The 23,245-nt window shown below is 41.5% G+C and overlaps 1 protein-coding gene across 7 annotated transcripts in view; it reads left to right on the top strand.

Annotated features, from left to right (window-relative positions):
* The window catches only part of STXBP6 (syntaxin binding protein 6), a 278,917-nt gene that overhangs the window by 85,877 nt on the left and 169,795 nt on the right, over positions 1–23,245 (top strand). The gene's annotated exons all lie outside the window — the stretch shown is intronic.

A 23,245-nucleotide genomic window follows, 5' to 3' on the forward strand; every position in this document is an offset into this window, starting at 1 on the left:
TCACCCGGCTCTAGAGATAATAATGTTTTGGGATTATTCTACTTTCCTACCAGTTTAGGCTTTGGTTGGTTTTGGCTGGACGGTGACAGTCTTCTACACTGGTAGCTGGGCTGTTAAGGAAACCCCGCAATAGAGTGAGAGTGTCAGAGGATGTATTTGAGTCTTAGAGAAGATTGATTCCCCTGGGAAGTTCTGAGAGGCTCCTAGAGCACCACCATGTATGAACTTTTCTTCAGTTATGCAATGAAACAAGCAAATGCCTTTAAATGTTTTTAGAGTTTCCTTGATGGTTCTAGATCTTTTTTTGTGAAAAGCAATAGTAATAATCACTTGTCTTTTCTAAAACCTTATGAATAAAGAGAGCCCAAAAATGGAGAACAAAGCACTTAACAGGTGTTATCTCATTTAATCCTTGCAATAGCCTTGTGACGCGGCTTTTGTTGTAGTTTCTACTTTACAGGAACTAGCCGGGGTGTAGAGTGGTTGAGACATTGCCCAGGGGCTGGCAGCTAGATGGTGATAAGGCTGAGACTCAAATCTGGGTCCCTTTCCCTCCCATCTGTGCACGTTAAAAAAAAAAAAAAAAAAACTTTAGGACAGGCCTGGAACCAAGAAACCGAACTCTCCCTTTCCTTAATAACAATGTGACAACATTCCTTGCACAAAGTGCTTTGGTCTCCAAGGATTGGGAGGATGTGCTGTCGACCACTTCAGCTTTTCTAGTGGTTTAGCATGCCAACAGAATTTTCTTTTTCCATTCTCTCATGTACGTGTTCCAATACTAAAACCAGATGGAAACAAGGGAAAACTGTTTAACAGAGGCCAGTGCCAAAACATTTCCTTTAAAAAGGAAACTCCATCTGTGCACTCTCCCACCACACAGCCCATGGTGAAGAACAGGGATTTCACAGCTGACTCACTTGTGTTCGTTTTGATTAGTTTTGACTAATTGCAAAGGTAGAGCAAGCGGTGGTTCCGGCGATTGCAAACTAAGGCAGCTCTCCTTCTGGAACGCGGCTGGCAGGGCGCTGGGAACCTGGCCGACGTCCTAAACAGCAGCTGAGCAGCAGGCAGGGTTTTAATTCCTGCAGGTGCGTTCTTCAGTGGCCATGATTTTTATCCCTTTTAGATGTTAGTGCTCTTTGCTGTTGTGTTGTGTGTTAAGGGTCATCAGGGTTTCATTAGTCAGTAAGTTGTAGTCAGAGGCTCTTGCATCTACCTCATTCCCCATACTTCCTACCTTCTCCCAGCTTAACTGTGCAGAACACGGGCGTAGGCACAAGACTGACTCAGGGTAAAATACTGGCTCTACTAGGTCTTTCAAGTCTTTGAGTCTCAGTTTTCTCATCTGTAAAATGGAAATAATATTCATATCCCCATTAACTGAACTTTGTGTGTGTGTGTATATAAGGCCTGATCCCTAGAAGGTACTCAGTTTTATGAAGAATATTATTACCTTGTCATTAGTGGGGCATTCACTTGTTCTTGCCATACAGGCATAATCCATCTGCAGTTTTTAGAAAACATGTTAGCATATGTCTGATAGGCCTCTGTGACCCATGTCATGTGGGACACAAATCGCATGAAAACCCAGATTTGTTGTGGGATTTTCCCGCCTCTGCTTCCACACTTTCCCCCTTTCCCTCTCAAGGTCACTTTCCCCTCCCCTCTGTGTCCCACCCTGCCAGGGAACTCAAGGTCTTTCTGACTCCCAATTTCTAAACTTAGCTTCTCTTAATTCTTTGTTCCAAATTGTCCCCACTCCAAACTGGGATACTAGGGGACATCTCTCTGCCCTTCCTTTTCTGAGAGTTTGAAGTCATTCACTCTGATCTCATGAGTATTTGTGCATTGTTGGGTCTATTGGATGCTGAAGTCCTTGTGTTGAGGCCCCTTTATCCCGTTTTGTAGGCAGATAGAACTGGCTTAGTTGTGGCGTGCCTTTTCCTGAAATGGGAGATGTTATTTTCCTACACCTGTCTTCGCTGGATCAAAAGAAAAATTGAAGCAAAATAAAACAAAGCTTTCTTCAGGGTCAATCAAGTGCACTGTTAAGCAAACAGCAATTGTGGGAGAGGCTGGTGCAAACGCCCGTGGACCCAGCTTTGCAGCCCAGATCAGGTTCTTGTTTGCCCAGCTCTTTCCTGTTACCCTTCCTTTAGAGAGAGAGAGAAGATGAATAGGGTGATATTCCCATGCCAGTTACAGTCATGCTCAACCACAAGAAGAATTTTCCAGAAGAAGCTATAAATGACCACAGGGACAGTCAGGGTTACTTGAGATCAGATGACCAGTTAGTTACTGTGCGCTGGGCTTAGCTCACATTTCTCTCTGGCCTCTCGTACCATCTCCGTGATAGTGCTAACATCGCTAAGTTGTGTCTGTCAATTTGCTTTCTGTTTACCTCTTCAGACTGCTAGCCCCTAGAGGGCAGGATCTGTGTGCACACACCCCCTCCCTTTGTGGAACAGAGGAAGTATCAGGGAGAAATCAGGCAAAGTCCCTCTGCTGCTGAGATTGCTGGTTTGGGTTCACTTCCTGGGTTGAAGCTCTGGCCTGTGAGCTGGACTGTTTCCTTTCTTTCTTTCGTTTTTTTTTAAACTTGCTGTTATTCACACTAAGATGCTGCTGGGTGGTCTTTGAATTCCCTTGGAATTCATCATGTTACTGTGCAGGAGTTTTTATTCTCCTAATGGCCCAGTTGCCCAGAAGAAAATGTAGATTTCTCTGATTCCTTTGCCCTTGAAGAATCATCAAATATGAGCAATTTCTAAATGCTTCCATTGTAACCTACAGTGGGATGCTGTTATCTCACATTTTCGGAAGAGTTCTGAATGTTTTTCCTAAAGAAAGAGTTCATATTACAGGAGAATAAATGATTATTTAATGAGCACTGAATATATCAAAACTTTCCCTGAAAGTTCTTTTCTCTCTGTAATCATTTTTAGTTCCACATTTCCTCAAAGCCAGCTTTCAAGGGGAAAATGGAGATTCCATTTTTATTAAAAATCTCCCTGACAATATTCATACAATGTTCCTCCCCCCCTCACATACCATTTTAACACAGATTATTTTTTACCCACCACATGTGGCTCATATGTAGCTTAGGGTGTAGACCTCATGCCCAACTACATTTTGATGTTTGTATCAGTTTAACAAATTATGCTGCACTGAGAAGCAAGTGGATTCAAGATGACAAGAGTGTATCCAAGCTTGATTCCTGGAGATTGAAGTTTCTATTCTCATAAGAGGAAGCAATAGAATTGAATTGTCCTCTTAGATTTTCTAGCTAATATGAGTCAGCAGCAGTTACACAAGTTTTTTCTTTGGTTAGAATCCTTTCCACCTTGTGAATCAAAAACTGTTTTTGATTCATGAATTTTTAACTGTATTTCTTCCTATAAATGTAAATGTGTTATTTATCAAAAACATAAAGTGCCACCAGAAAAAGGAAAAAATGAGAAAAATCATGTAAAAATTGTGACTTTGTTTCATTTTCACATTTTTTAATACCCTCTGCCTTTTATAATATTCTAGGTAAAAGTTTGCCTTTTTTTCATTTATATGGTAACAATTTTTAATATTTTACCATCTTTATAAGCTTCATTTTAATGGATTTTTGGGTACCATAGAGTATTTAACCATCTGTTGCTGGATATTTCGTTTTTTAAATTTTCACAATGAGAAATAAGGAATTTGCTGCTGCTGCTGCTGCTAAGTCGCTTCAGTCGTGTCTGACTCTGTGCAACCCCATAGAGGGCAGCCCACCAGGCTTTCCCTGGGATTCTCCAGGCAAGAACACTGGAATGGGTTGCCATTTCCTTCTCCAATGCATGAAAGTGAGAAGTTAAAGTGAAGTTGCTCAGTCGTGTCCGACTCTTAGCGACTCCATGGACTGAAGCCTACCAGGCTCCTCCGTCCATGGGATTTTTCCATGCAAGAGTACTGGAGTGGGATGCCATTTAGCCTTAAAAAAAAATACCCATCTTCGAGATGAGGAAATTGAGGCGCGCACAGATAACTTATGAGAGGAAATCTCCACACTGCTTCTGAATGGTGGAGGCTACTGGAATCTCAATGCTCTGGGGGCCAAAATGAGCTTATCCCAAAACCCATGTTTGTCAGGACTCTCTAAAAGTAAAACATCCTATGACTTTGTGTGCTTAACAGCGGGTTAATCATCTCCATGATATGTAACGTAGTTCTAGATCAAGTTCTGTCTGAGCTACATAAGATGCCTGCTCCCTTTAGGTGATGGTGGTGGCAGCTTAGTCGCTAAGAGTGTCCGACTCTTGCGACCCCGTGGACTATAGCCTGCCAGGCTCCTCTGTCCATAGGATTCTCCAGGCAAGAATACTGGAGTGGGTTGCTCTCTTTAGAGTTAAGGCATTATGTGATTTTTCATGTACATTTGCAGGTGTGTGTGTGCTTACTGGTCTAACACACACACACACACACACACACACATGCAGACACACATATATAAACACACATACATCTATGTTTGGAGAGAAAGAGAGAAGGTATGTGTCTTACCTAGAGTCAGCCCTCATGTTCCTTCAAAGAGATAGCTTTTGGTCTGATCTTTTTGGTCTGGTTCATGTACTAATTCATTTGACATCTTCTATATTGTTGTTAGACGAGGGATGGGGAAATGATAAATGTCAGCCAAACATATGATGCTTTCTTTCCTAGGTCAGTGCATTTCCTTAATGATTCACATCTGACATTTTATTAGATTCAGCATTTGACTCTACGGAGCAAATTGGATGAGGGAAACTAGCATTTTAGAAATTTTCTTTTAGAACTCTAGAATTTTATAGCTAGGAGAATCCTTAGTCATTCTCAATACAGCACCAACATTTATATGAAAAAATGGCTTAGCTAATGTCACTGAATCACTACAGTCCAGCAAAAGAAGGAAGAAAGCGTGCCCAGATCTTCTTACCAGATTTGATTTTGACCTTGACCTTGGGAGTGACTTTGGGGTTAGATGAGACAGAGATGGAATTTGTAGCTAAACTGAACTGGAAAATACATCTCCGTGCCGTTCCTTTTCACATCACTATGCAGGGGCAATTTGTACCACTCAGTCTTGGAAAGAGCTTGTCGGGTGCTAATCAAGGAAGTGGCTCTGTCCCTTCTAGGGTCTGGGTATTTAAAAAAACTGGGCATGGGTTAGTTTAAAAAAACTGGCCAAGTGTGTAGGCTTATCTCACTTCTCTCTCTTTCTCCTGGGCTTGGGGACCCATAAAGTGGAGAGTGCTCAGTGAGAGTATTTTTGAGGTGAAAAGCCAAGATGTCAATTGTCTCCAAATGTGATGCACTACCTGATCCATTGGGTTAAGAGAAGAAAATGCTAGGATTTCTATTTAAAAGGTAATTGTTTTCTAATTTATATCTTCCCTGTATGCTTTATAATTGCTCTAATTTAGGGCTGTAGTTCAAGCCTGTAATTTACAAGTATGGCTATATTGGCAGTTAATACTCATAATTTTTATTGAGGGGTTGCATAGTCAAAAATGATTGGAGAGGCCCAGCTAGAGCTGTGGTGGTTGGAAGCTTTTGCTACAATATAACAACTTCTGGCTGGTGAACCATAATCTACTGTTGTAAAATTTCTGGCTTCAGAGGTAGTTGCCCAAAGCAGTGAGCATGGAGTTGCCCTTTGAAATCAGTCTAAGCCCCACTCACCCACCCGCAGTGATTCCACGGCTTTTCAGAAGGTAAGAGCCAGCTGCTGTGCCAGCCAAGTGTCCTAACACAGGTGAGGGTCTTGGCACAGTGTGTGGCTCTTGGTAGTTGCAGACGATGGCTCTCCTTTTGGAACCTGAAATCTGTCTGAGAAGTTACGTGTTTTGGTTCTAACCTTAGGCGTGATTTGCATGGCTCTAAACAGCTGTGACTTTGCTTTTCATACAGTGTCATCAGGTCCGACCTGGTTGATTTAGTTCGGAAGCTTCTTTTCCTTTTGTCCTATTTGAAAAAGGGAAACCTGTGTTTCCTTTCTGGATGTGACGTTTATGGGTTCATCCAGGGGAGCCTCATTCTTTGCCAACAGGGCAATGTCCTTGGTTCCCATATGAGCAGTTCTGTTGGTTGGTGCGTTTCCTCTCTCATACATAATTATTTTTCTTTGTTTGTCACTTGTTACACCTCATTGGCTGGAGTTGTAGAGACCCTCCATTTACCTAGACATGGTTATGTCACTGTTCTTTAGGAAAGACATTTTTTTAACTTAAATTCAAATACTAAGTTTCCAAAAGGTGTTCAGATGTATCATACCTTACCTAAAGGCAAACAGAAGTCAGAATATTCCCTTTTCTATAGGATTTGGAACTTTTAAAAGTATCACTTTTGTTTCCAGAAATAGCATAAGTCTGAGTTGGAGTTTGACTTTCTGTGTGTTTTTCAAGACGGTCTTTATCACCACCATCCCCCCATTGCCCTTTCTCTATCGCGTCTCACTTCAGGGGTCCTGTTCACCTCTTCTTAGTTCCTGATATTCTTTGCCTCCCAGACCCTCCTTTTGTAACCCATCACTATGGACCGCTGTTTCCTCGCTCTGAAATCACTCTCCCCCCTCGCCCATACTGTTCAAAAGACAGTTCCTCAGAGTGACTGATCTGAGATGTTAGGAGACAAATAATATAAATTACGAAAACCTTTACAGACTGATACGTGGTCTGAATACCTTCCCTGAGGGCATTTGTATTTGCAAAACATGGCAACCCCTCTAAGACTACTGTGACAGTGATGGTAGAGCATTTACTGAACAACTGCTATCGCACATTTTATGCCTTCTCAGATAATTATATCTGGAGTTGATAGACACACTGAATAAACACATGCGTTTATTATTAAAGCATTTTAATAATTATTATTATTTAATACTAAATAAGTATTATTCCATAATGCTTATTTCCTTATGTTTGTATTAGAAACATTCATTCATTTGCTCAACATTAATACTTAAGGACTCCTGGTTGGAACCTTTTGAATGATGACAGTTTTTACCTTGAATTTTAGAGGACAGCCTGTTAAATGGACTTTGATTTCATTTAATTTGGCTGCTCTTGGTTTTTTGCATTTTTAACCAAGTATTACAGGAAAAAAAAATGCAACTTGATACTAAGGAGACTTACATCACTCATATTCATAAATTGACTTCCTAACCAAGGGCACTTACAGTTATAAATGCCTCCTTCAGTTTCAAAAAGTGTCTTTGTGGTGTTTTGTTTTTTTTTTAAATCACTGTTAGCCAGTCTTCCAGATAAAATTCTCTGGCTTTGAGACTGTGATATGATAGAGGTTTCGTTGCCAAGATTTTTCTACATAATATTTCAAACTCTCTTCCTTCCAAAATCTGACTTTATTTTGAGCTACAGTACAGCTCTGTGAATGTTGAGGTCAGAAGAAGAAAGAAATCTTCCCCATAAAATGAGCTTTTTGAATCTGGACCGGAGGTACCTCACAGGTCACAAGCAAGTTGGGGAGGATTTTGCAGGAATGAGTTTACATTTCCCTGTGACCAGTTTAATTTTGACCAAGAGGCAAGAATAGGATGGTGGTACTCAAAGTCTTTTAAGGACACAGCACTTGGCATTATACAGTGTAGTTAGTATCATAAATACGTTGGTCTGTGCAGTATTGAAAACAAGATTTGGATTGGAATGATTTACTTAGACTTAAGAGTTGGCGACTCTAATTTTAACCTAACCGCATTGAGTCCAATTAGAACTTTCAAGTTTTACTTTGATGAGAGGTGCCTGGAGAATGTCATTTCCCTAAGTGTCTAATAGGTCTTATAAAGATAAGAGTTGTCTTGTGTGTGTTGGCAAGTCAGATACACTGTGATAAGTTCCAGAAGCCCTCCTGATTTGAGGCTTTTTGTCACACATAGTGTAACAAATGGGGAAAGCCTGGGGCCCAGAAATGGCTAATCCAGTGATGGTTCTGTGTGCATAATCTGTTTCATCCATTTTTAGGATCCAAGTAACCAGAAGTAACCCTGTGTAAGCACAAAAATTTCGGAGACAGAAAAATATATGGATTTGAATCTTGGCTCTATTACACCCTGGTTGTATAACCTGTATAACCTAAAGAGAATTAGCTTGGCCTGGTTGAGCCTTGTTCCCACTTACATAAAATAGTGGTTAAAAATAACTATCTTGGTGGACTGTTATGAGAATTGAAAAAATTGTTTGAGATGAGATATATAAACCACCTCGCTTGGCCTCAGACTATAATAAATGCTTAATAAATGTTAATTTCTTCATTATCCTCAGTGTTCTTCTATTGGTGACCAGAAATAAGAGTCACTGGTCATCTGGCAGAGACTGAACTAAAAAAGGCAAGAAAGCAGCAGCTGGTGACTTCACACATGTCTCCAGCAGGAATGGAAATTTTGTGGAGGGGCCAAAGAGGGTTTCTTGCCCAAGGAATTTGACACACCTTAGGAGCTTGATCACAAGTTTTGTTACTGTCATACTGATGTGTATCATTCTGAAGATGGAAATTATATCTTTTTGAAGAGCAAATAAGTGACAAGTTTCAGTTTAAAGTGAAGAGGTAGGATGATACTTACCATTATTAAATACTCTGAAAGGTTTGATGTAGTGAACGCATAGGAGGGCTCAGGCCCTGTGAAGCTCAGCCGTATCCCATTCAAACTGTGGCCGCAGGATGCTCCAGACCTGTGTGAACCACTGACCTCAACTAGGCAGTGGGAACACTTCATACCTTGTGGGCATGCTGTGGAAATTAAGTGCACCTGCCAAGAGGCTGGCACAGCAGAGACCTCAGTAAATGCTGGTCGACAGCAGACTAAGAATAGTGTCTGTCTGTGTGTCTGTATGACACACAGAATTGTGAAAAATACAGCTCCATCCTCAGAGAGCTTAAGAACCCTGAGAATACTCTGGATGCTTAAACAGCAGTACATTCAAGGGAGGAACACAGTGGGACCCACCCTGACTGCCTTATGGCTATGCTACCTGTTGACACCAAGTGCCATGGCCCTGGCATTAGCATGAGTGCTGGCCCTGTTAAGAGCAGAGTTTCAATATCTTGTTTAGAAGGTATAGTCAATCTGTGTGTTACAAGAACAGACACCAGCTTGGTCGTTTAGCATGAGGTGTTTTTTTTTTTTTTTTTTTAAAGCTGATATACTGTCAATTTTCTTCTTAAAATGTCATTGTTTGGGTGGAGAGCCTTAAACCCCCACAGGCAGCAGGCAGTCTTCACAAGTCTGTACGCAGCCATGGCTTTAAGCTGGGCAGCCAGTCCCCAAAGAACTTGGGTTCCCTGCAGTTTGATAACAGGCTTTAAGGATAGGAAAAAAACTTCTGAAAGCCAATTTCTGGTTTATCATTCTATTTTCTCCTGGTTCATTTTAATGCAAACTAATGCCATTCATTTGGGTTTTCTTCTGTCATTAAAAGCTTTAAAAGCCAAAGCCTGCCTCTGAGGACTTAGTCTGTAGTGTCGTGTCCCTGATGAGAGATCATTTCCTCCATCCTGGTAGGCAATGGCAAGCCCTCTTCTGTGGATGGGCCAGCCTCTGGAACTTGATCCTAACTCCTTACTGAGGGCTTATTCTTTTCTGTGCGACTCCAATCTATTCAAAGGTGACTCCCCTCCCGCCCCTTAATTACATTGACCCACATGATCAAACAGCTAGTTGGCAATGGTATTTGGCAAATACCTAGTTGGCAATTCATGTTCAATTACTCAGTTGTTTGCCTGTTGGAAATTAAATGCCCTCTTATGCTTCTGGATGCACATGGGGATCGACAGCCAGTAGCTGCATGATGTAGTGGAGAAAAGAACTGGGGCTTTGCAGTCAAGCAGGCTTGAGTGTGAGTCTTAACTGGCACCTGCTGTGTGATCTTCTACAAGTACCTTCCCCTCTCGGTGCCTCGGTTTCCTCAGCCATAAAGCTGAGTGTTCGTGTGGTTGTAAAGATTAGAGATGGTACGTGTGAAGCACCTGGCATGTTTCCTGGCACAAAGTAGGTGTGTTGCATGGCAGCTGCTGCTACTGTGGTCATCGTCTTCTACTTGTCTGCCTGGTTGGTTGGGGGCCCTGGCCCTGGTCTCTGTGGAGAACTTGCTGAGGGAAGCAGGGCCAGATCCTGGAAGCCCTGCAGACTGCGAACTGCTGTGTCTTGAGGAGTAGCCTCACTGCCTCCTCACAGCCACTGACTGCCCCCCACCATAGGCCTGATACCCAGGTTATTGCCACGGACGGCTATTACTCCGTCTCACTTTGCTGTTTGGACCGAATGTCTGATTGGTGCTGCTGGTGAGAGTTCCGTGCTTTCAGTTAACCCTGCAGATGTGTCCCAAGTGGCTGGGGTACCTACCTTCCAACCTCTTTGTCCTGATCAACAGAGGAGGCAGCCAGGACCCCAGAGACCAGATCCAAAAAGATGATAAGACTTAAGTCTTTTCCTTCCCCCTGTGTGGTGAAGATGGAGAAGGTGCAGCTGGAGGGTGGCTGTTGTGGCAGCCGGAGTGCAGGAATTTGGAAGTGTGGCTTATGGAAGCTTTGGCACCAGACGAGGACTCCCACGTCAAGTGGGACAGCAACTCTGGGGGGTTGATCACCTTAACATACATCTGCCAGAATCCCACTAGTCCTTCGACCATTTGGAAGGGGATGACTAATTAGACATCTTACTAAGGATGTTACTCTCCCTTCCTGCCATGTTCGTCTTAATTTCTCTAAACCAGTTTGTTGTTGTTATTTAGTTGCCGACTCTTTTGCGACCCTGTGGACTGTAGCCCTGCCAGGTTCCTCTGTCCATGGGATTTCCCAGGCCAGAATACTGGAGTGGGTTGCCATTTCATTCTGCAGGGGATCTTCCGGATTCAAGAATCAAATCTGTGTCTCCTGCTTGGCAGATGGATTCTTTACCACTGTGACACCTGGGAAGTCCTCTATAGACCAACAACTGAGAATAAAAGAACTTCCAGATAGAAACAGCAATACAAATAGCTAACATGAACTGAGCACTTACTATATGCCAGTTACTGGCCTAAACAGCTTACATGCATGATCTCATTTAATCCATATATGTATATATATGGATTGTATATATATATATATATATATGGATTATAATATATGTATTTTTATATATAATCCTCCAAGAGAGGCACAGGTGCTTGTTAGCCCCTTGTTTAGATGAGGGAAGTAAGTAGCAGGAGGTCCAGTAACTTGCCTAATCCCACAGAGCCATAAATACTGGAGCAGGAATTCCAACCAACTCCTGTCTCCAGAGCCTGAGCACTTAACTTCCATGCTTCTTCCTGAAGCCACTGCTTTCTGTGTCAGGCCATGTCCCTCTCCTCAGAGAATATCCCCCTGTCACCAAAAGCTGAGAGGGAATTATTGATCATTTATTTTAGTACATCTGCAGCACTGCCTTACAGCAACCTCACTTTACAGGAATTATGTCCCACATTCTCCCCGGTGGTAGACTACAGTGGGACTCGGACAACCCTTGACTTCTCCTCATCTGCTTCTGCTCATACCTATTCTGTGGTCATAACTGGGTTGGAGTCACTCACATTCACATCTCAGTGCTCCATGAGGCCTTCACTTGGGGCACTGACTTAGCAAAGGGCATTAGTGAGCAGTGTAGATGCCATGAAGTTTCCTTACTAGAGCTGGGGAAGGGTATTCATAATCATGTATTGACAGTAAGGCAGCCCTGTTCCCGAGCCCAGGCTGCACGGCCTCACGGGACTTCGGAGAGCCTCCTTGTTATAAAGAGTGGAGGGCTCTGCTTAGAGGACCTTCTTCTCCCCAGGCATTATGCAGAGCAATCCAGGGCTGCTTCACGCTGCTACCTGCTTAACCAAGCCCATTTGAAGACTTGCTCAAACCCATCTTAACCCCAAATGGACATAAAACAACCAGAGTCATTATTAGGACCTATCCTCCTTAGACAGCAGTTAGGATTTGAAGTAACTTTATTTTCCTTGTTGTTCACTGAGTTAAGGAGCTTTGACAGCCCCCTCCATGCAGGCCAGATATGTAGGTGGGCCTGTTTTCTTTGGAAAAGAACTGGCTACTTTCATGTCGAAGAGCCAGTGACCAGCTTGCTGTCGCCTTTCTTCTTGTGAGTTGTCAGCCCTTGCAAGGATGCTCAGCTCACCCTGGGGCCCACTCTTCTTCCAGCCCTCTCTGAGGCCCCACCATCCCACCCAAGAAGAGCAGGTAGTACTTATTACATGCTCCCTGGCTTCATGCCCTTAGCCTTTCTCTGTCTGTTCTGAAGATGATGTTAACCTCTGCTATGAGTATCAGCGACTCTTAAGCCTTACGGCTACCCTTTAGCACCAGTTAGCTTTTCATTCATTTAACATTTATATATATTGTTAACATTTTGTTGTGTATTATCAGCAGACATTCTATATTATCAGCAGTCAGAATTTTAGACGTTTAGACAAAGCTTATTCCTTTAGACACAAAGGAGTGCTATCAGAGATGCAGAAGACATTATTCTTATCTTCATGCTGTCTGTCAGAAATTTAGTAGAAGTTTAAGCAGGAGCAGATCTGATTCCTCGAAGCATTTTGCATGTGCTCCCAAGTATGTGAAAAACTAAAGTGTGTTTGGGGGTTTTTCTTCACTCTTCGAAGCTTCATGGTGTGGCTGCTGCTTTTGAGCTATGGCTTTGCTCATATCTTTTCTTATTTTGCTTGTTTGATGAAATTTGTTGATAGCATTAAACAAACCAAGAGGGAAATATGCCTTTTCTACCTATGCCTAGTGAGATGAGGTACTTATCTGGTTGCTGGTATATTTTTCTTGAATGACAATAATTAAAAATCTTTCAACTCATAATTTTGTTCTAATGATAAAGACAGCCTTAATTGTGGGGTCAGGGTTAAATTTTCATGATTTGTAACATTAAATGCTGCTTGTGGAGCATGATTAGAGCACAGTTCTGTCACTTCAGAAATTCAGTTTTGTCTAGAATAACTCAAAAAGAGAAATATAAAATAATGCTTGGGAGTAGCCAAGTAAAAGCTTCAGATTTGCTTTTTAGTTGTGAAGAAAATTAGGAATGAACCTTATGGAAGCTTAGAAAACATTTGAGAGAAGAAAAGTCTATGCTATTAATAGGTGAATATAATATGAATATAATACATGAGAACTATGCTAACATGTATTCATTATTTATGTGTATTTACTAAAATAGGCCACTTGGTCTACAAGCTTGAAATAAGCTTATTCTTCTTCTGAATGGGATTTTCTACTTTTTAAATTTTTTATGGAAAATTATAAGTATGCAACAGTAGAGAGAAGAATATGAACCCCAATTGCCCATCATCAACATTTAACGGTTAACTCTCCTGGCCACTCCTATTGCATTTATTTCCCATCCATTTCCCCTCACTGAACCATTTTTATGTGAATCATCTTATTTCATTCTTAAATATTCCCATATATATATATGTGTGTGTGTGTATATATATCTAAAAGACAGCGGCCTTTTTTTTTTTTGACAGCGGCCTTTAAGAACCACAAAGTACGAGTATCACAACTGCAAATTCCTTAATATCATCAAAGATCAAGCTGGTGTCCAGCTTTCCCAGTTGCCCCATATAGATATATCTCTCATGTATATAAATTCCAATCAAGTGTGAAAATTTGAACTGTAAAAAATAGAATTTTTTTTTACCTAAATAATACTTCATGTTTACATGCAACTGTAATTGAGATTCAGATAAGGCCTAAACAGTACAGTTGTTAATTTCTTAAATTTAGGTTTACATACAAAAATGTATACAGATTATAAGTGTATAGTCCAGTGAATTTTCCCAAAGGGAACACTTCTGTATAACCAGAAGTTATCTGGTTATAACACTTCTGTGTAACCAGTGGGGAGCCCAAATGTGACCAGCTCCTCAGAAACTTCCTATGTCCCTCCTATCAACCCCTCCTTCCCTATGAGATAACCGAATTTTGATTTCCAGCACCACGGTTTAGATTTGCCTGTCTAAGAACTTAGGAAATTCTAGCGTATTTACTAGTTAGCGCTTGGTTTCTTCCTCTCAATATTGTTTGTGAGATCAGGTCACTCACCCTGTTGCATACAGCTGTATTGGGGCATTCTCATTACTAAGTCCTGTTCTGTTGTAAAAACTATAGCCAGCTTTTCATTCTGTTTTGTGTTTTATTTGTAATTGAAGTATAGTTGATTTACAGTGTTGTGTGAGTTCCAGGTGTACAGCAAAGTGATCAGTTACATAATATTTTTCTCAGACTCTTTTCCCTTATAGGTTATTGCAAAATATTTAGTATATACAATAATTCATATATGTTAATCCCTAACTCCTGATTTATCCCGTCCCCTCCAAACCAATGATCATGAGAGGAGAGTACAAATGCAGCACGTTTGAAATGCATTTCATTATGTTTTTGATCCGTGCTTGGGCTTTTTCCAGGTTTTTGGCTATGGCAAACAGTGCTGCTCTGAACATGTTCTTGTCTTTTGGTGACTGTGCACCTACATATTCATGTTAGATATGTACCAGGAATATGATGACTATATAGAAGAGCCTGTACCTCTTCAGCTTCAGTATATCTGCCACACGTTTCTAAGAGGTGTTCTAGTACCAATTTTGGAGAAGGAAATGGCAACCCACTCCAGTGTTCTTGCCTTGAGAATCCCAGGGATGGGGGAGCCTGGTGGGCTGCCGTCTATGGGGTCGCACAGAGTTGGACACGACTGAAGCGACTTAGCAGCAGCAGCAGTACCAATTTACACTCTGAACAGCAGTGTATAAAGTGCAGTCCCTCTACATATGGGGTCATTATTAATTATAAATTACTTACTAGGCATGTAGGGTTACTAACTGAATTTTTGCAATTGAAAATTTACAGGTGTAAGAAAGACATTTCTTCTAGTTCCTAGATACAAAACTTAACACATTATGGTTTTTAGCAATCTGAAATTTTAAGGAAATGGATTTTGACCATTTCCTCTTAGCCTCATTAGCCTCTTTTCATCTTTCCAGTTGTCTATTTCATTCTTCTGTGGAGTCCTTTTTAGTTTCTGCATTTCTCTGAAACCAGGAAGATTAAACAAAACTTTTAAACTTAAGAAGAGAGAATCACTACTCAGTTTAGAGAAAAGCCTACCTTCTGGCCCATGCATTTTATATTTGTATTGATGCTTTTATTTTTTATTTTTTTTTTTTTATTCTTCCAATTTTATTTTATTTTTTAAACTTTACATAATTGTATTAGTTTTGCCAAATATCAAAATGAATCCGCCACAGGTATACATGTGTTCCCCATCCCGAACCCTCCTCCCTCCTCCCTCCCCATACCATCCCTCTGGGCCGTCCCAGTGCACCAGCCCCAAGCATCCAGCATCATGCATCGAACCTGGACTGGCAACTCGTTTCCTACATGATATTTTACATGTTTCATTGCCATTCTCCCAAATCTTCCCACCCTCTCCCTCTCCCACAGAGTCCATAAGACTGTTCTATACATCAGTGTCTCTTTTGCTGTCTCGTACACCGGGTTATTGTTACCATCTTTCTAAATTCCATATATATGCGTTAGAATACTGTATTTATGTTTTTCCTTCTGGCTTACTTCACTCTGTATAATAGGCTCCAGTTTCATCCACCTCATTAGAACTGATTCAAATGTATTCTTTTTAATGGCTGAGTAATACTCCATTGTGTATATGTACCACAGCTTTCTTATCCATTCATCTGCTGATGGACATCTAGGTTGCTTCCATGTCTTGGCTATTATAAACAGTGCTGCGATGAACATTGGGGTACACGTGTCTCTTTCCCTTCTGGTTTCCTCAGTGTGTATGCCCAGCAGTGGGGTTGCTGGATCATAAGGCAGTTCTATTTCCAGTTTTTTAAGGAATCTCCACACTGTTCTCCATAGTGGCTGTACTAGTTTGCATTCCCACCAACAGTGTAAGAGGGTTCCCTTTTCTCCACACCCTCTCCAGCATTTATTATTTGTAGACTTTTGGATCGCAGCCATTCTGACTGGTGTGAAATGGTACCTCATAGTGGTTTTGATTTGCATTTCTCTGATAATGAGTGATGTTGAGCATCTTTTCATGTGTTTGTTAGCCATCTGTATGTCTTCTTTAGAGAAATGTCTATTTAGTTCTTTGGCCCATTTTTTGATTGGGTCGTTTATTTTTCTGGGGTTGAGCTGATGCTTTTAAATAAAAGATACTAGATGTCAAAGTAATGGCATCATATGGTGAGGTATCCAGCAGGATGTAACCAGCTTTTGCCTGTAGCTAAAATATGTTTCCTCCAGCGCTTACTCTGTGCTCCTCTCTTGAATTTAGTTCTCATTCATATGGATTCATGCCTTTCCCCCTAGAATTACTTTTAGCTCTTTCTTCGTCTTTCCATTTGCTCTGTATGCATTCCCCTTCCCCATTGATGTCATCAGCTTGGACACTGGGCATCAAGTCTTGCACCAAGGTAGTAAGAAGAAGGTAGGATCAGTTTTAGCATGCCCGCTAGATCTTGCACTCCGCTTCATGGTATGGAGCCAGTTTCTATAACATGGCAAAGATCCATCTCCTTTAGCACTTAGGAGCCTGTGCGATATCGTCAAGTAATTTATAACCAGTTACAATCATGATTGTAATGTGTGACAGAATTAATAACGCCATGCTCTTTTTGTTTTAATTGCACTCAGAGACAGGGATTTCTCTTTTCCTCTGTCACCTTCTGTTAATTTTTGAAAGTCTCGTTAGGGAAAAACTGTACACCTTATTGGTCCTCTGGTTAATCAGGGAGAGCCCCTGCCAAGGTGGCAGCAAAAGAGGAAGAAGGGTTGTTAGGAATCACTGAAGATGCTGTCTAGGTGCACGTGGGCAGAAGGCAATTCCTGTTTGGTTTTTTCTATTTCAAGAGAACTCTTTAAGTTCAGGAAATCCACCACAGAGAGTCTGGTGCTGACTGTGAGACACTTCAGTGGCACAGGGCTTCAGAGTGCCTGCCCCATAGCCTGGGCTCTGTCACTTCCTGGAGATCCTTTGTGGAAAGCATCTGATCCCCAGACTTTGAGAGGTAAGCTCAAAGTTTCATTAAAGGGCATAACATCCAGGCTTTTCATCATCATTCGAGTTTCCCCTCCAAGAGCCTTTGGGTCCAAGTGCAGGGCTGAGCCGTTGCCTAGAAGTCTCAACAAAGCCCTGCCCTTTTATCAGGTTCCACTGTGAGTTCAAAAATGGATCTTCACACATTTTAGGACTTTTTCAAAGTGTGAGTCCTCTTCATGCATTTTTGCTATCTGCCAAGGAAGTGGGATCTGGCATCTTTTCTCACTCCCACTTTCAGGGATGTAGAGCTTTGGGCCTTCTGTTTAAGACTGGGGCAAAGGAGACTGCATATGGAAACTTATTTTTTATATTAAGGTTTGTTTTCAGACTGGAAACTGATCTGACCCAAGAAGCTGTTAGTCATTAGTGAAAATCTGAGTGATCTTCTCGAAGGCAAAGATCAATCTGTGTAGAAATAGAAGCTTATCTAATGAGATGAGACTTCTGATGAAGGATCCTTATGAATCAAAGTACATCTTGGGAAGTGTCATGCTGGGAGAAGATGTTCCCTTTCTTGAAGCCTGTTTGGCAGACAATGATATCATCCTATAACTGGGCAGAGTGTGGATCTCGACTTCAATTTGGTCATTAAACTTTAGCCGTAATTTTATAATTCTTATCACTGCCTATTTACTGCTGTGTCAAACAGCCCACTCCCCAGTCTTCATACTGAGTCAGTTTCCTCCTTGTGTAAAGAATGCTCGGAGTGTAAGAATGGAAGGTTTGTTTATGGAAACATCTGTTTTGTGTAGCTGATGTGTGAATAATATTCTTCCAGTTCTGGATTCTTCCCGCCGTAGTTGGCAGTGACTTTTCTTGTTGGTAATCGGTCTTTCCGTGTCATTCTTGGGCACGTGTACACCATTCGTCCTTGGCATCTGTCACCGTTGTTCTGGATTTTCTCATTTCTTCTCCATTGCTGCTTCTGTCGGCACGTCATTCTCAGTCCCCATTTTCTTCAGAGATCCATCTGTGTTCCCTTCTGTGAGCTGTTCCCACCGTGGCTGTCACTCTTGTCTGAGCACAGCCACAGCTTCTTGTTCAAACCAGCTTGGTCCCAGAGAGTCAGAAAACTGAGATTCTTTCACTTTCCCTTCACATAGGGAGCTCTGTGTAATGAATAATGGTTTCCCCCTTTACTTTCTACTTCAGAAGACCTGTTTCACCTTGTTAATCAAGATTAGATTATTTGGGGAGACTTTTACTGGTAGATGGGGCCACTTTCTGTTTAGTAGTTAATAAGCACTTTGATAGTGATCGGCTATGACTTCTCTACTTTCTTAGGTTGTTACTTATGAGCAGTGTCTCAGTTGCTCATATTATATAACTTAAGTTACAAGGCTCTAGTCTCTTTATCCAACTACTAAAATACCCTGGCCCAATTTATCTTTTTCTCCTTGTTTCCTTTCAAAGGCTAGTCCTTTCCCTGTGTGACATCTGTATCCCAAAGCATCTTACTTTTTCAAGGACTGTGCTCTTCTGGTGGGATTCCTTGTGGCTCAGGTGGTAAAGAATCTGCCTGCTATGTGGGAGACCTGGGTTCTATCCCTGGGTTGGGAAGATCCACTGGAAAAGGGAATGGCTACCCACTCCAGTATTCTGGCCTGGAGAATTCCATGGTCTGTATAGTCCATGGGGTGGCAAAGAGTCAGACATGACTGAGCGACTTTCACTTCCATGTTCTTCTGGCATCTTTTCTTCATCCAACTCTAGAAAACTGTTCCCATAGGTACACCTACATACTTTCAGGTCTTTCATTTAAAAAGTAATCCTTTCATGACCCCCGACCTCCTGCCAGCATTTCCTCTTTGCCTCATTTACCTGGAGAGATGTCTGCAATTGTTTTAACTACTTATTCATTCACCCTTCATTCACCCTTTAGCCCACTTCAGTCTGACCAAGACCCTCCCCACTTGATTTTTGCTCCTGACAGGAGCCCCTGTGCTACCTAGCCCATTGGCTAGCTTTCCCTTCCTCTTCACTTCATCTCTTAGTAGTTTTCAACACAGTTGACATCTCTGTGCCTTAAAATCATTCCTCTCTTGACATCAGACATATCATACTCTCTTGCTTATCCTTCTACCACATCACTAACTTTCATCTTTGTCTCTACTACAGGTGTCCTTCCTATGCCTTACTTCTTAAATTTGGAGACTCTCTCTGGCTCTATCTTGGGGTACTCTTTTCTCATACTTCCTCTCTTTCTCTACATTCTTAGAGCTCTGATCAGTAAATGTTAGGGATGATTATTTCTAATACTACTGCATTTACTTTCAGTTCAGTTCAGTCGCTCAGTTACGTCCGACTCTTTGCAACCCCACAAACTGCAGCACGCCAAGCCTCCCTGTCCATCACCAACTCCCGGAATGCACCGGAACCCATGTCCATTGAGTCAATGATGCCATCCAACCATCTCATCCTCTGTCGTCCACTTTTCCTCCCATCCTCAATCTTTCCCAGCATCAGAGTCTTTTCAAATGAGTCAGCTCTTCGCATCAGGTGGCCAAAATATTGGAGTTTCAGCTTCAACATCAGTCCTTCCAATAAATATTCAGGACTGATTTCCTTTAGGATGGACTGGTTGGATCTCCTTGCAGTCCAAGGACTCTCAAAAATCTTCTCCAACACCACAGTTCAAAAGCATCAATTCTTCGGCGCTCAGCTTTCTTTATAGTCCAACTCTCACATCCATACATGACCACTGGAAAAACCATAGCCTTGACTAGATGGACCTTTGTTGACAAAGTAATGTCTCTGCTTTTTAATATGCTGTTTATGCTGGTCATAACTTTCCTTCCAAGGAGCAAGCGTCTTTTAATTTCATGGCTGCAATCAGCACCTGCAGTGATTTTGGAGCCCAAATAAATAAATTCTCTCACTGTTTCCACATCTATTTGCCATGAAGTGATGGGACTGGATGCCATGATCTTAGTTTTCTGAATGTTGAGCTTTAAGCCAACTTTTTCACTCTCCACTTTCACTTTCATCAAGAGGCTCTTTAGTTCTTCTTCACTTTCTGCCATAAGGGTGGTGTCATCTGCATATCTGAAGTTATTGATATTTCTCCTGGCAATCTTGATTCCAGCTTGTATTTCTTCCAGTCCAGCGTTTCTCATGATGTACTCTGCATATAAGTTAAATAAGCAGGGTGATAATATACAGCCTTGATGTACGCCTTTTCCTATTTGAAACCAGTCTGTTGTTCCATGTCCAGTTCTAACTGTTGGTTCCTGACCTACATACAGGTTTCTCAAGAGGCAGGTCAGGTGGTCTGGTATTCCCATCTCTTTCAGAATTTTCCACAGTTTATTGTGATCCACACAGTCAAAGGCTTTGGCATAGTCAATAAAGCAGAAATAGATATTTTTCTGGAACTCTCTTGCTTTTTCCATGATCCAGCGGATGTTGGCAATTTGATCTCTGGTTCCTCTGACTTTTCTAAAACCAGCTTGAACATCTGAAAGTTCACAGTTCACATATTGCTGAAGCCTGGCTTGGAGAATTTTGAGCATTACTTTACTAGTGTGTGTGATGAGTACAATTGTGCTGTAGTTTGAGCATTCTTTGGCATTGCCTTTCTTTGGGATTGGAATGAAAACTGACTTTTGCAGTCCTGTGGCCAGTGCTGAGTTTTCCAAATTTGCTGGCATATTGAGTGCAGCACTTTCACAGCATCATCTTTCAGGATTTGAAATAGCTCAACTGGAATTCCATCACCTCAAGTAGCTTTGTTCATAATGATGCTTCCTAAGGCCCACTTGAGTTCACATTCCAGGATGTCTGACTCTAGGTGAGTGTGAGTGATCACACCATTGTGATTATCTGTGATTACTTTATATGATATCTATGGTAGTAAGAATTTATATAAACTGCCTAGAATACAGAAAATATTCCATAAATGGTGCTGTTACATGCTTTTTCATCTTTGTTTCTTTCATAAATTTGCACATCGAGTAGACTCAACTATTTGTTAAAGGAAAGAGTGGTTGAATTTATCTTTCTTTGCTTTCAGATATATAGTATCTTGGTTTTCTATCAGGTGCCAGTGGTCACACACACTCTCTGAGAAGACATACATCCAGTCTGCCAGATACTGGGGCAAACATTTTAAGATTATTTTTTTGACCCATCAACCTTTATTGGTCTACTCTCTTGACTTCACTCATTTTGAATGTTCCTAGATCCAGTGTGAATCCCTCTGTGTCTTGGATACATTTTAAAGTAACTTTAATTAGAACATTTTCATTGGGGGTTTTAAAGCAGGAAGAATATCAGCTGTGTTTATCTACCTCTGCCTGAGAGCCAGCCTGCCCACCCACATTTGAGGTGGTTGTACTCTTGGCTGCTCTTGGTGGTGGTCAGCACACCCAGGGCTGGCAGTGCCCAGACCTCTGTGCAATGACAGAACTCCATAGCATCCCTCCCACTGTTACTATTACACATACACAAATATTGAAAAAATTGCCAGGCTGCTTTCACTCATTAGTTCCTTGAATTGACAGCTTTTTGTTGCATACTCTGACCTCTTCTTAGGGAGGAAGCTATATTTTTGACTGACTAAAGAAAGATGGAGAAAGTCAGAAGCAGAAAAAAAAAAAAAAACACCCTAATTTCTGTTCAGAATATGTTTGGGAGGGAAAACAAAGCATGTAAGAAATTGATGTGACTTCATACAAAAAGTGACAAATGAATTTCAGTACAAGTCTGAATCACTAAATTACAAATCTTTTAAAGTAAGAAAACAGGTATTCATTCCAGATCTTTGGTACTTCCGAGTCAAAGCTGGAGTGCCTACTGTTCAAAATTTTTTATGGTTTTTATTTGAAGGTCAAGATAGAGACATTATACTAACTAGGGAAACCAATTTTTATTCCTTTCTAAATCTTAAAATCCAATTATATAGCCCTGCATTGTCCTAAATATATTCAGCTCAGTCCCGAAGAAAAACTGGTCTTTATTATCCATAGCAATTAAGTTCTCAAATGCCCTTTTTTACTTCAGAATGAAACCTGGCAGTTTTCATTCAGTGTACCTTTTATACCAAAGATTTTAATTACAGAAATGCATAAAGAACATAAAACTGAGAGATGTAAAAAATGTAAAGTTTTGATTCTGATGGAACTTTGAGAATCATTTATCTGTTAAGATTCTTTGTTTCTACTGTACCTAATGAAAAGCTTGAATAAACAGTGGCTTGGCTAGATTGGGTATGCGTTTTTTCCCCTAGGGGTCTAGGGCTGGTATCACTGCTGCTCTGCCTTTCAGCTGTGTCTGTATTCTCTGGCTTGAGTTGCCCCGTGCTTGCAAGAGGAGTGGCCCACCTGCAGGGTCACACCTGCCTTCCTGGAAGGCAGAAAGGGCAACCCAGGAGGCAAGAGGAGTGTGTCAGCTTTCAAAGCTCTCCCAGAAAGCCAGGTAACCAGCAAGTGCCTTTCAGTGGTCAAGACTCAGTCTCATGGCCATGCTCAGCCCTGAGTGAGGCGGAAAGCACAGGGCCACCTTCCCATCCCCCCACATCAGGGTTCTGTTGAGAAGAAAATGGTAGACTGCTAACCCTGTCATCCCCTGGAGAGGGAACATACACATTTTCTGAAAGGGTCTTCCTCTTGAAGAACTGATTCTAATTAACTTCAGATTTTTCTCTGACCCTGTTTTCTTCTGGGGCCATGTCATTTCCCTCTTCACTAGTAAGTGTACCCTTCTTGATTTCTCTGCTTCATAGCAATCAATTTAGAAACAATTATGTATGCACTTAGCTATTGGTCTGTGGAGTTGGGGAGACGCCAAAAGGCCGCACGTCACCCCATTAGCCCTTATGGAGATTTGTGCCATTTGTGGGTAATTGACTTGCTCTTTTTGTGGTCTTCACAGGACTCCCTGCCCTCACATCAAAGGTGACTGTGTTCAATAAATATGCAGTAAAAAATAAAACTGTCAGTGACAAAAGCATGAGAAGATAACTGACCATTGAATTCTGGCCATTTCATTATTCTTGGGAAGAATGAGAGAGAATATGTCCATGCATCGTGATGACAGTTTCCTGGAGAACACACTGTCCCACCCACCATGGTCCCTGAGGGTCCTTAACCTCACCCACTCAGTGATGTGACTGTATGTGGCGGG

Source organism: Bos grunniens, chromosome 21 (assembly GCF_055505025.1).
Source record: "Bos grunniens cultivar Pamir isolate PY7600 chromosome 21, Bosgru_T2T1.0, whole genome shotgun sequence".
Lineage (NCBI taxonomy): Eukaryota > Metazoa > Chordata > Mammalia > Artiodactyla > Bovidae > Bos > Bos grunniens.